General features: G+C 34.5%; 1 long non-coding RNA gene across 1 annotated transcript; it reads right to left on the minus strand.

Moving 5' to 3' along the window:
• Nucleotides 1-4,792: 4,792 nt before the first annotated feature.
• Nucleotides 4,793-9,091, minus strand: LOC110917691. Its single transcript, XR_002580784.2, has 3 exons — nt 9,004-9,091; nt 8,757-8,880; nt 4,793-5,140 (listed from the first exon to the last, which is right to left on the minus strand). It is a non-coding gene; the product is annotated as an uncharacterized LOC110917691 (long non-coding RNA).
• Between the last annotated feature and the right edge of the window lie 6,085 nt (nt 9,092-15,176).

A 15,176-nucleotide genomic window follows, 5' to 3' on the forward strand; every position in this document is an offset into this window, starting at 1 on the left:
GCTTTGATTCGGTAATTGACGGTTATACCATTTTTGCTAATAAAATCAGTTTTACATAACATTTTGATGCCAAACTTTTTTCTACTGATTTCTTATGATAAATAAAATATTTAAGCCTTCTGGACTGATAAAAATCTCAGCTTTTCTTATATAACCTGAAAATCATTTAAAACTGACTTTTTACGCGTTTTAAACGCATAGTATGGGTTAAAACTATTTTTGACATATAAGACTTAATACCTACTGATGTTTTAAGTAAATTTTTTACACTTTAATAGTAAGCAAAAGTTTTGAACTTAGATTTCCAGTTTTGACCTTTAAACCTTATGTGAAATGACCAAAATGCCCCTACGGTGCATAGTTTTGGTTAAAAATGATAAATTTCACATATATGCAATACCCTACTGTTATGACTTACAAAATGACCAAAATACCCCTAGGGGGCATAAATTGATTTTAAATTCGTTTTGGGCATAATGGAAGGTATCCTACTGATATCACAACATATTTAAGGCATATTAACTTGTGAAACCTGTTCATGACTCATTTGGTTACCCGTTACGCGTTTTTTGCGTTCGGTACGGTTTATGTGACTAGTTTGCATAAATTGACCGAAACGGGTCAAACCTTATCGTTTTTACCTCAAAATCCAGAATGTGTTTAGTTTACCCATATTATACAAGTCTTCATACTTGTCGGGTCTAAACCACATTTAAATCCGGTCTTCGCTTAATCGTGCGTTTTGAACCGTATATCTTCCTTTAAAACTAACCGGTCTAAGTTTAAACTTAAGTAAGACCCGTTAGGAATTTAATATGTTATTAAAACCTTCGTTCCAGATTTAGGAGCCCAGTAAAAGATACTTGCACTTGCTGATCGTATACGACTGGGATAAATTTGTATAATTTGCTCAAGTAAATACTTTTAACTTATTTTCCCTTATACGGGCTTGGGGTACGGTATATAAAATACCGCTTGGTCGGGTATCGAATTTTTAATCATATGAAGGTTGATTCATTGAGATAACCCGTTTAATTTGTTTTGTTTGTTTTAAGCCTTTAGGGGGTTAATGACCATGTCCTGGATATCCTTGGCTCATTCATTGAAATGGCCACGACTTAAGCACGGGGCGTAGGCATACACCTACCGGTGCGTACGTAAAAATAATATACCCGCCTGTTCGAGAATAACTCGCCGCGGGATATATTATATGGTGTGTCTATTAATCTTTAACCCGGTATTCAGCCCGAGCTACTGAACGTATAACGAACATGTAATTCTTTTACAAGTTTATATTTAAATAATTATCCCAAGTTATAAAAGATTATTTATGCCTTGTGCATTCAAATCAATTTTCTTAAAACATTTTCAAAAGTGTCAGTTAATTGTATTTACCAGTGTAAACTGACGTATTTTCCAAAAGGTTAAGTGCAGGTACTAGGCGGAATAGGCTGGTTTCTCCTGAGTGACTTAAATAAAGAATTATGCAAGCTTTATCACTTGAAAATCTGTTGAACATTATCTCTTTTATATTCATCCGCCTGTGGATCCTTTTTACATTCCGTTGTAATACTTTGTTACTTTCAATTCGGTTTGTAATATTTTACTTTTAGACTTCCTCTGTGCATTAAACTGTGATTATTGACTACGATGGTATCAACTACGCGACGATACTCCCCACCGGGGCCACCTGTAATACGTGGAAATATCGGGGTGTGACAGATAGGATTCGTTTGTTTTCTTTAGGACGTCCGGCTTGTTGTTTCGTAATAAGCGGTGGTTGCAGATTCACCAGTCCATCGGGTACTTCCCACTCTGATTTATCAGGGACTGGATTTATATGCTCCTCATACGTGGATTTATAAACTTCATTAGTGTAACATGACATCGCATAACGAGCACAATCTGGTTCACCTAAAAATCTAGATACTACAATAACGTGCCCGCAAGGTAACCCAGATACTTGCCAAACCCGACAACTGCATGTTCCATTAGAGAAGTCAACTAAACCTCTCTTTCCACCGTCATCTACGTCAAAACTGTTCTGAGCAATTCCAGCAACCATCCACGAACGAGAACCATCAACTTTGCCTTGAATTTTTTTTGAGCCCACGTTGTAAGCAAGTGTTCGCTTTGAATTCCCTCGTTCCGGCGATTATAGAACCATTTTTGGACAAACTGTCGAAAAAATTCTATGAGTTGGGTTATTGGAATTTTTCGGGCATGTTTTGATAAAGCATTCATAGATTCAGCGGTGTTAGATGTCATGTAATGATATCTTTTGGCTGGACAATGTGCTCTTGACCATTTGTCAAACCCAATTTCTATAAGAATGTTCCGTAATCTTGGAACAACGACACACAGCGCGTCGAATGATTCTTGAAGATCGGATATCCTGTAAGATTTGCAAGCCTTCCACCAAAGACTCTCATATTCCTTTTTTTACGGTAAACGAAGGTTGACCATCAAATGAGCACAACATAACCCGTGAAAGCTTCTTGGAAACACAACCGTACGACTAATTGTATAGAAGCTGCCCGGTCAGAAATGATTGCCAAATCTCGATGCTCACCGATGCATTCTTTCAATTTTGAAAGGAACCACGTCCACGAATCACCGTCTTCAGATTTACCAATGCCATAACCAATAGGCAAAATCTGATTGTTTCCGTCCATGCCAACAGCCAAAAACATTGTTTCTTTAAATTCACCCTTCATGTGGGCCGCATATGTGATAATAAGCGGTCTTAAATTTATGAGAAAGCTCCGAATCTGAAAGCAATACGATATTGTTAAATTTTTGTGGAAACATTTATTTATTTATTTATATTTTAGTGTAACATTTAATATAGTGTTTGACTTACCACCGCACCTATGGTGACAAATAACATTTCAAAACGACTTTCAGAATCAGTGCGTATGTGTGTCACTGTTCCTGGATTAGCCTTCTCCAAGTTATAACAATAGACGAGAAGTTCGGCAAAAGAACTTGACGAACTACCTTGCAAAAGTTCTAATGCGTTACATTTCCCACGCCATGCTTGCATGTATGATAAATTGACTTTTTCTGTAATCCTAAAATCCTTTACAGTTTCTGTCGAACGGTATATCCGTCCATAATCTTTGAATTGTTCTATTAATAAGCTACCCCACCACTATTGGGTTTGCTTGACGCATATGTGGATATGTTTGCGTCTTAGAACATGTATGTTTGTTGTTAAAATGTTTAACGTAAAAAACATCACAAGATTCCCGACTCGTTGCCTTGAAATTCCACTGGCAATTCTCATCAATACAAGATACTTCGTAACGAATTTTGGATGATCTGTCTACTTTATAAGAAAAAACTTTTGGAAAGACACATTTTCCTAATTCTATTTTCATTTCCTGCTTGTTACGGAAAATATAACCTATGTAAAACTGGCTTTTATTTTCAAGAGGACAATTAACATTCTTAGTAACTCCAGATTTATCTGTTGCGTTACATTCATCTTTAGGAAAAACATTTACGTTAAGATCGGGACATTTAAAATAATTGGAAGAAGCCGTAGATGAACCAACACCAAGTTCTTGCACCACATATAATTTAAATAACTCATGAGGGTTTCTTTCCGCAATATTGAAAAAAAAAGTAAGATCAGAATCATCAATTATATCAATGGGATCGCTAAAACTTGACATTTTGTAAGATAAACGTGTGATGTTTTGAAGACCTGTTGACTCACTAAGATTTTTTAAAAACGTGTATAAGAAATTGTATTAGAAGTTTCAAAACCACGTCTAACAGAATCTGGTTCGAGCACGTACTCAAGCCTCCCATCAACGACTTCCCACTTGCCACCACAGTAAACGACAAATCTGACTGCCATATCAATAGAGAAAAAAAAAATATGAAGATAGATATTTTTTGTAAAAATTTGGAGATCAAATTTTGTAAAATGTTTTGAGTAATGGTACTGGTACCTACAATCTAAAAAACGTGCAATACATAAAATAAATAAAAACGAAAACTATTTTTTTCTCTAAAGCGTCTCGAGACTCCTCACAATGCATCTGTCAGTACTAAAGAGTCAAATGTGTACTTTTCTGATTACCGACGCATTACATGCGTCTGAACAAGTCTTCGGTTGACACGTGTAGCGTCTCATGCCGCATAAGTAGAGGCGTCTATAGACGCATAAGAAAACGTGTTATGACGCATCCGAAATCTGACTAGGGAAGCGTCTTTAGACGCATACGAAGCATCGGTAGACGCATCCAAAAGCTGCCAAGGGAAGCGTCTTTAGATGCATACGAAGCAGCTGCAGACGCATCGAAAAGCTGACAAGGGAAGCGTCTTTGGACGCATTGAAAGAGTCTGAAGAGGCATCCAAAAGCTGACACGTGATACCTTGGCGGACGCTTCCAAAGACTCTCAACGACGCATCGAAAATTGGACCCAGCCAGACCCATCACACTAAGCCAGACGCAAGCTAAAGTGGATGCGTCTCGTAGACGCCTTGGAAGCGTCTTCACTTTTCAAACCCAATCATTGGGACACGTGTCGCTTGATTATTGGCTGACGCGTCTTTTTTCTTGGCTAATTTCGTAATTTTCTCATATTTCCGGGTTCTTGTGAGATTAAAAAAATAAGTCAATACGCGAATCTCCCCTTTCCAATTTAAATTATATTAAAGTTTTGAATTTTCTTTTTTAAAATCCGTCCAAAGTTACTGTATAAGATAGATAAAAGGCGTTTTCCAATTCGATTGTGAAGTATAATTAATATTACATATAGCCATATAGGAGACAAGTTCACAAGTATCTTATAACACTAACCACCATCCGGTGGAAATTATTAATTATTATTACACAAAAGATAAATACAATATCATCGTTCTTATTCTTACACCATCGTTCTTATTCTTACACCCTATATCACAAATCTACACTTTAATATATACTGTTACAATATTATACAATATGAAATGACACCAATAGTTCACCGCATTTTACTCGCATCGTCTTCTTCCGTCCATCATGGCATCAATAAAAATACCAAATTATGACCGAGACCATCCATGAAGTTGCAAGCGTAGGGGGGAGCGCCCCAGTCACCGCGCTGCCTTGGCCGAACTGCCAGTTCTTTTGTTCTTCAACATCTGCACGCATAGAAAGCATTTGATTATCGATAAGGCATACATACACATGTATGCAACAATATAAATGATTTTCTTTAGTTTGGTTTTGACTATTATAATTTTAGTTTGGTTTTGACTATTATAATTTTTATCGATATGGCATACATACACATCTGCCATCCCCTTAGTTTGAGAGTTGGGTGAAGATCCGGGAGTGGAGAAAACCGCCACGGTGGCCGAACACGACGGAGATGAGGGTGGCGAATTGTGTTATGATTGTTTGATCTTCTTCAACGGCTTCTGATCTGAACAATCTACAGCTATTGATCTCTTCATCTTCATCTTGTTGTGAATTTGTGATCTGTGAATTGTTGCTAATGAATTTGATGAAAATAATCGAGTTTTAAAGATGAATTAGGTTGTTGCACGATTTTTAGAGAGAGATTGAGTAGAGAGGCGTGTGATAGGGAAAGAGAGAGAGAATTTTTTTAAGAGTAAATTACAAATTTTGTACTTTATGTTTGCATCATTTTGCAGGCGGTGTCCTTTAGTGCAAAAGTTTACAGGCGGTGTCCTTAACCTTCCAAAATCTTGCACGTTATATCCTTAGCCCTAACTCAGTCAGATTTTTTTTGGTTAAATATGGTCATGTGCCTTGCACATGATGGCATTCTTGTCATTTAACCTTCATAAGGGCTATTTTGTAAAGAATTATTAATCAAGGACTAATTATATAAAATTGAAAAAGAAAAATAAATATATTTATATCTTAGTTCAGTTTCAGCGGAATTCCCAAATTATAACAAGATGAACCCTAATCCGACAAACTGCAAAATTGAGACTATCAAGTCCCTGTAATTCCCAATTGATAGAGGGCTTTTGATCTTCAGTTAAACCAGATCGAGAGACACAAAGGAATCACTTACAGTGACGACGAAATGATGAACAGCGAGACGATCGGAGTTATGAGGTGTTTGGCGATCCAATTCAGGCCATCACAGGAAGACCCGAGCGAAATTTTGAGACGTAAAGGGTCTGCGGAGTAATCTGAGGTCTCAATTTATACTAATCATGCGGTTAGAGTTCGAGTTGTTCTTGTGTTTCAAGGTCGGGTTTAAACGGACGATCAGACCAAGATATACGGAGGCGATAGTTGGCTTACGGCGGTTCAAGAGCTGGTTGACGGAACTCATAGATTGATGGGTTCTTTTAACACTTCTGTGTGTTCCACGATGGTCAGTGGCGACGTAACTAGTGGTGGGAGGTGCTGGTGGTGGTGATGGTGGGTTTAGATGAGAGAGAGAGAGAGAGAGAGAGAGAGAGAGAGAGAGAGAGAGAGAGAGAGAGAGAGAGAGAGAGAGAGAGAGAGAGAGAGAGAGAGAGAGAGAGAGAGAGAGAATTTATATTAATTTTTATTTTTCAGTTTCATACAATTAGTCCTTGATTAATAATTCTTTACAAAATAGCCCATGGGAATGTTAAGTGACAAGAATACCATCATGTGCAAGGCACATGACTATATTTAACCAAAAAATCTAACTGAGTTAGGGCTAAAGGATATAACATGCAAGATTTTGAAAGGTTAAGGACACCGCCCGTAAACTTTTGCACCAAAGGACACCACCTGCAAAATGGTACAAACATAAAGGATAAAACTTGCAATTTACTCTTTTTTTAATTAGGTTTTTTATTTACATCTTATTATTTAATCTTTTTACACATTTAGTCTCTTGATATAAGTTATTTACTCAATAGTCTCTGGAGAGGTAAAATGACAAAAATACCCTCATGTGCAAGGCACGTGACCATATTTAACAAAAAAATCTGACTGAATTAGGGCTAAAAGACATAACGTGCAAGATTTTGAAACGTTAAGGACAAAAATCGTTAAATTTAAAGGTAAATGATACCGCCTGCAATTTATTACAAACATAAAGGACAAAACTTGTAATTTACTCATTAAGTTAAATCAAATAACATCGATTTATTTAAAGGACAAAACTTGTAATTTACTCATTAAGTTAAATCAAATAACGTCGATTTATTTAATTTTATAATATTAAGTAAGAAAACTATGTTTGCCTTTCAAAACACTTTGACAGCTAAAGTTAAGCCCATAAATCATAAATATATATTAACCCTAGACCCACTTTATGCCGTCACCACTTTTGCTTCTTCTTCATCTCATTTCTTTTTTTCTTTCTCTTTCTACAAATGTCTTCTATATCCAATTTTACTTGCTAGCTTTCAATATGTATATGCTATTGTAAACAAACAGCCTGATTTCTGCTATCATAGTGAGTATTAAGCAACAAGGAAAAAACACCATCATTTCCGGCCAATCACTCTCAAATAGTATTGGGCTAAATAAACCTAATGAGCTAACTTTTAATTTCTGTATTTTAATAATTGTTTTTGAATGGACCTATCTTAGTGTTTGAATGGATATACTTTCTAAAAACCAATATACTTTCTAATTTTTCTCGTAAAAGTCCTTTCACTTTTTTTTCACATAAAAAACCAACATAGTTTCTTTCTTTTTTTTTTCTCTCACTAAAGTCTCTTCACAACTTTTTACATATAAAAGCCCATCCAATATTAAATTTAAACAAAATTGGAAATATTTTGTTTTTACTTATTAATACCACACTAGAAAAGAATTGAGATGAATTAATGTTTTAAATTGGATATATGGCAAACTAAAGTCTTCTCAATGTTTGTCTTTTCTTTACCATTTTAAATTCTATAAATTGATTACAATAAATATTATTCGGAAAAAATTATAATAAAAATACACAAGGGAGGATGATATAACTGAAAATAAAACAAAAAAAACATATAAAATGGTATGTATAAATTTAAAATCGTTAAAAAGTTATAACAAATGATTTTTTTCGCAAGTATAATATAATTTGTCAAATAACTTTTTCTTGATTTCTTACAATCATAATTAAAAGAATTTTTTTGTTAAAATTTAACATTTCAAAGGACTTGTATGATAAAAGAGTAGAAAGTATGTTGGTTTTTTATGAGACAAAAAAAGTATGTTGGTTTTTTATGTTTAAAAAAGTTGAGGGATTTTTATGAGAAAAAAATATGTTAGTATTTATGCGCAAAAAAAGCAAAAAGACCGGGAAAAATTAGAAAGTATGTTAGTTTTTACAAGATTTACCCTTTAATAAATTGATGACATCTTCCTATTAATGAGCAACGGATAAATTGTTTTATCAATGTTTTATTTAAAACTAAAAACCGATTATTACATGATATGCAGAAAGTTTATTACAAAAAACTAAATTTTTTAATTTTTTTAATGGTTCATGTTTTAAATTCTTTTACTTCTTACATATAAAATGATGGCTTTCCCCTACGCTCTGCGGCAGACATTCGATCACTACTGGTTCAGTTCATCACTATATTGATATTAAAAGAGAAAAGCTGAAAAATAAAGTAGTAATAGGCTGGATTATTATATTTTGTTTATATATTTTAAGAACGTTAGAAGAGATGAGTAAAATTGTGATTCCAATCATTTTCTTACAAAAGCGGTTTTATGTGTAGAACCCTTACACACATATATATGTGTGTATGTATATCAACATGTTTGTTTATATATATAGAAGCATGCCAAACATACCTTGTTGATTATGAGTTGAAAGTGTTTCCACATAAGATAGTAGAGCAAGTGCAAAGAGAGCAATAAAGCACGAAATGTAGCCAAATGGCTTCATCTTCTTACCACCGGGCAAGTATACTTCGACCTATATGATTATAGACTCTTTTGAGTATTGCTAGATTGATGTACCAAACTAATATAAATATATAAGTGTGTGTACATGTGTGTGTTTATATGTTATTTACATATGGAGTAAAGGTCATATTACCAGATTTTTCTTTCGGTTGGTGATGCTTGATGCTTGACAGTGAAAAATTACGTGAGTGAGGTGTAACTTATGAAGCTCAAAAAGTCTCTTAAAAGAGGTTTCTAGAGTCATTAAAAAGTAATAGTGACATATTGTCTGGAAGTGTATAATGATATTACAATACTTAAGGTAGGCACAATTGTCAAGATGGCCTCACCTAACAAATCTTCTTTTATTATTATTATTATCGGGAAAGAAATATATAAAAAAACGTGAGTGAGGTATAACTTTATGAAGTTTGAAGTCTCTTAGACTATATGTTATGGTCGCAAAAAGGAAGGAGGTGTAGGTCACATAAGCTGCACAAACATGGGAAGCACCGCACCGGTCCCCTCTCCTGCACTGCATTGCGGTGTGTTATGGGTTCAAAATTTTGACCATTCAACTTTTTACTGTTATATTTATTTATTATATATTTAAATAGATTTTACTAACATATTTTAACTGCAAAACTCATTTCATCTCTACACTTTTACACCAAATATTTTTTTTTTCAGAAATGCATCCTAACAACTTAAATAGCCACAACCATCTATTTCAATCACCCTTTTTAATGCATTAAAGTGTATTTAGCCTGTTGAAACAACAAGGATAAGATTAGGGGAAGGTATGAACGTTCCTTGGGTCAGTCTCGTCACCTTCTAGCTTGTACCTACAACACGAAAGAACCCGTTAGAAGGGGCTTGTGGTCGAGATCGAGCGATTAGCTAGCAACTGTGGTGACTCCAAGTTGCATAGCTCGTGACTAGGAGCTACTGGTATAGTCCCTTAGGAGCTCGTGACCTTAGTAGCTCAGAGGGGAAGCAGCTCAGCATAATGGCTTGTGTTCTTGAAAGAGAGTATGTGATTTTAGAGAGAGAGTAAATGGCTAGAATCTCCAAGCCAGAGTGAGTTGAATGAAATAGATGGTGGATCCTCTATTTATAGGCATGTTACTCTTAACCCTAATGGGCTTAGTTGTAATGGGCCGGGCTGGCCCACTGAGCTTCTTCTCCTGTTTGGGCTGTTAAGCTCCCGGCATAGCTTCCTGCTTGTTGCTTCCCAGCTTTGCTAAGTGGGAGCCTCCGGGAACCCACTTCATCAACTCCCTAGTCATAAGCAGTCATGACGTAGTTATGGGTGCTTGTGACTCATAAGTTATCTGGTCAAGGATGAAGCTTCCAATGATAAGATGTGTAGGCATAAATCTCATTGAAAGAAGCTGATGTCTGAAGTTGTTAGTGACCGGCTTTGAAGTTATTGTGAAAAGCGATCATATGTGAAGCTTATTGGGAGAAGCTATCATATGTGAAGCTTATCGGGAGAAGCTATCGTATGTGAAGCTTACCGGGAGAAGCTATCATATGTGAAGCTTATTGGAAGAAGCTATGATATGTGAAGCTTATTTGGAGAAGCTATCATATGTTAAGCTTATCGGGAGAAGCTATCATATGTGAAGCTTATTGGAAGAAGCTATGATATGTGAATCTTACTTGGAGAAACTATGATATGTTAAGCTTAGCGGGAGAAGCTATCAACTATGAATCTTTTTTGTCCTATATGAAGCTTCTATGCTTCTTTTTGGGCTTATTTGATTCTAAGCTTTTAAGCTTGATGTGTAGCTTTTTGATGTCTGTCGTTCGTGACATGCAAAAACCGAAATAAACTAGTAGCTAGAGTAAGTCGGATATCGAACCGGAGGAGGTTGTGGAAAGTGTGTAATGCTCAGTTTTAATTAACTACTATAGAAAAATAAACTAATGATTGTTTGATTTGTGGATTAACTAAATTATGAATTAAGAACTTGAGGTTTTAAACAATAGGAAAAAGAAAGGTTCCTCCGAATTTCAGGTTTGCAAACAAGTTCAGTTATGTGTTTAATCAAAACATTCACATAGGCATAAATGTTTAACCTAATTAACCAATTGTGATAACCAACGACTAAGTACTCCGGTCAATACTAACGGGAGGTTATCGAATGATTATCAATTACAATTTACAAACCCTACCCCATGTCAAATATATCCCAATTACTAGAACTCTCAGGAACTGAATGCTTAGAAATTAAGGTTTAAATAAATGTAACTGTTTACAACCAATAAATCAAACCAAGGTGAAAAGCATCGAATGCTTAGATCACCGAGTTAAACGATTGTCACAAACACATAGTATCAATTAACTTACAAAAACCCTCCATCCGGAGAAAACCACTAGGAGACTAGCCGCTCATGATGGGTTGTTGATCTTCAATAGCTTGATGCCCTTCGTGCCCCTCTCAATATTGTGAGCGATGACAATCTTGAAAACCTTCTGTCGTCAATATATGATGATGTTTTTGATGTGATATGGATTTTTTATGAAACAAAGCCTCCTACAATTCTATTTGCGGCCCAATAGGGAAGTCCACATGAGTTGATGTAATATTGGGCCCCTATCTCTTCATCCAAGAAGTCAACAAGTCTGCGCACCTCTCTTTGTCTAACTGTATGCGTGTATTTGTGTATGGTAGTATGGATCGATGATGTGATGATGATGATTTGACTTTGTTTAAAACAAAGTTTGTGACAACTGCCACTTTTCGGTAACTTTCTTACACTTAAAGTACTCATTTTAGCTACATTTTTATGCATTTTGAACACTCGAACTGCGTATTTTGTGACATACACTTAGAATACTCATGGAATACTACTTAGGATGCATATGATCCATTTTTATGAAGTACATTTGAAACAGTTTAAACAATGCATCGAAACTACTAGAAAAGCACCTAATAAACTAGTATCCTGACGAAAACGCAGAATCCGCAGAAATCATCTAAACGACATCTTTAGGACTTAGACGAAAGTCCAACATCTTATATATATTAAACCCTAACTAGGAATACAAGGGTTTGATTAAAATCTTTCCGAAGTCCGATAACACTAAAAATTGCCTGAAAAGCACTAAAAGCGATGATTTCAACACTTCTCCGCAGAAATCATCTTTCTAATATTTTTACGACACGTAAAAATATTATTTAACATAGAATTCATGTGAGGATACATTCGGGTATCATCCAAACCAATAACTATATCAATTAACACAAGTTACACAACTTAACGTTCAAATAACGTCTAACCAAAACAATTCGAAACGAATATCCGAACAATATCAAATCTTTTTTTTAATGGTCATCTAGTGTTAATTGGATCATTATGGTCTAGTAATGGACATCTAACACCCTTTTAACACTTAAAAACTTGAACATCTACGCTTTCCTAACATTTTTCTAAGAATTCTAACACATTAAACTAGTTAAAACAATTCACCAAGCATGACCCCCCCTTATGTGGGCCGCCCCTTGTGGGACCCACATGCTCAAGTTGTTGCTAAAAATATCTTAGATATTTTGCTTCCCTTGCAAGTTGATGAAGTATGATCATTGTTATAACAACTAGTTACTTTAAGTTACTAACCATTTTCATCATAAATTACACCATAACTTACACACACAAAAGCTCCCATCATCTTCATCATTTTCGGCCAAGAACAACCACAAACCAACTTCATTTTTAAGCCACTTTTTGATGATCAAGATGCATTTTCATGGAAGTTATGTAGATCTAAGACATCTCCAAGTTGAAGCATCCATTTTCATTCATCTAGGAGCTTTCAACCATCAAAAGTTCATCAACTTTGCTTTTCATTTTCATCAAGATCATCCCTAGCCACAAGAGCTAGAAGTGAGCATTCTAATCTTTTTTTTTACTTGTTTATGTATATATTGCTTATGAACAAGTTATAACTAAAAGATTCATTAAAGAATAAGATGAAAATACATAAAAGCAAACTAAAAAAAAATCATAATATATAAGATTGTTTATGTTGTGATTTGATGCTTGTTACTTGTTTATTTGATCTAGTTATGATGAGCATCATATGAAAAACTTGTTAGATAATGTTTAAAAACATAATCTAACAAGTATACATGAAAGTATTAAAAGGGTTATATTAAACTTAATGTTTAAGGAATGAACATATATTTTTGATGTTATAAAAGTGTGTAAAGTATTTTACTAAGAATCATGCTTTTTGAAAGATTTATAAAAGAAACATACAAGATAGGTTTTCTATAAAAGTTTGGCAAAACTAGAAGTAGAGTATGATTTTTTTTTAAACTAGTAAACATATGTAAAGATCATACTAAAACCCTACATGTTTATGAGTTCATCTTGTTAAAAAGTTTGTTATGAATCTCATGTGTTTTTGTTTAGAAAATGATATGTTAATAAACATGGCAAAGTTCATATATCAAAGGAACTATGGCTAATTTTTCTTAGAAATCATATGTTAGAAAAATTTTTATTTTTAACAAAGTCTTTACATGATTAGAAAGTTGGTCTTTCTAAACATAAAAATTGACATAAATATATATTTTGGTAAAATATATATTTAGTGAACATATCAAGTATGTGCTATGTGTTTATTATTTGTATTAGTTATATATAAAAGTTAGGGACTTGATAACAATGACACAAATAAATACAAGACATACTTACAACTAAAGACTTACAAGAATACATATAGACACACTTGAAAACAACTTACGGACATTCCGAGCTTTCGACGAACACAACTTATGGTCAAAACGGACAACAGGCGAATATATGAACATATCTCCATTCCGAGGAGTTACTACGACACTTAGGCGATCATTCGACGCGAATACGACGCGAATACATATAAATCACCAAAACAATATCCGGATGTTTTGAAACTTATAAAACTATTATGTTTTTATTAACTAAAACTTGGTGATTTTTATATAAATTACAAGATTTTACTAAATGGACTTATATTCACAAAATGGACTTATTTTACATATGGGCTTATTTTACATATGGGCCTATTTTATACAAATGGGCTTATTATACATATGGGCCTATTTTATACAAATGGGCTTATTATACATATGGGCTTATTTTATACAAATGGGCTTAACTTTCCTAAGTGGGCTTAACATAAATACATGGGCTAAGCCCAATATCAAGACTCATGGGCTAAGCCCAAAACCAAACATTTGGGCTAACACTATTTAGGCCCAACACTATTTAAGCCCAACACTATTGAGGCCCAACACTATTGAGGCCCAACACTATTGAGGCCCAACACTATTGAGGCCCAACACTATTTAGGCCCAACACTATTTGGGCCCAATAACATGAATTCTTGGGCTAAGCCCAATGATATATAATTGATAAAAATTACAATTATACAATTTACCTATACAAAGACACGAAATCAAGAAGACAAGACCCGATGATACAACTCACAAGATACAAGATTACATATATATATTTGGTGAAATATATATAACAGTATAATAATTCATTCATCTAATACACAGTTCAACGAACAATAAAGACATACAAGTCTTACACATATTTAAGACAGAAGACTTGTACTCAAGTTATTTACAAAGACCGAAGTGTCTAACAAATATAGAACGTTTGTAGGTCGTGACACTATTCAGGACGACCGTATGTCAGATCACAGTTACTTACCATTCACGGACGCAATTCTGTGAGTTCATGTCCCCTATTCATTTAAATGTTTTACAACTTTACAACTATCGGGGAAAATACATGTTCAACGTATGTTAAAGTTAGGGAATGAAACACCTTAGATCATGTGCGAATTAGGGTTATACATCTAAGCACCATTAATCCAGTTTGGACCTAGGTACAAGTGGTTAGATCTAATGGGTTTTGGCGAGCCCCACTCTTGGTCATGGACCCATACGGAAGAGTGCTTTTGTGTCCCAGTCGATAGGGTTGGATTGCTTCCTTTTTCGTCACACATATTAATGTCCTCGCGAAACATTAATGATCAACGATTTCATTGACGCTTTACATACTACATCATTACATACAGATACATTTTATACAACTCACATTTTATGGATACATTTTATACAACTCACATTTTATGGATACATTTTATACAACTCACATTTTACAGATACATTTTATACAACTCACATTTTACAGATACATCTCATACAACTAAACTGCATGAACTCGCCAACTTTTGTTGATGTTTTCAAACTTAACATGTATTTCAGGAAATTAGTGGACCATGCAGACATTTCAGTCAAGGAAAACAAGTATCAAGAC

Source organism: Helianthus annuus, chromosome 16 (genome assembly GCF_002127325.2).
Source record: "Helianthus annuus cultivar XRQ/B chromosome 16, HanXRQr2.0-SUNRISE, whole genome shotgun sequence".
In the NCBI taxonomy this organism is placed as follows: domain Eukaryota; kingdom Viridiplantae; phylum Streptophyta; class Magnoliopsida; order Asterales; family Asteraceae; genus Helianthus; species Helianthus annuus.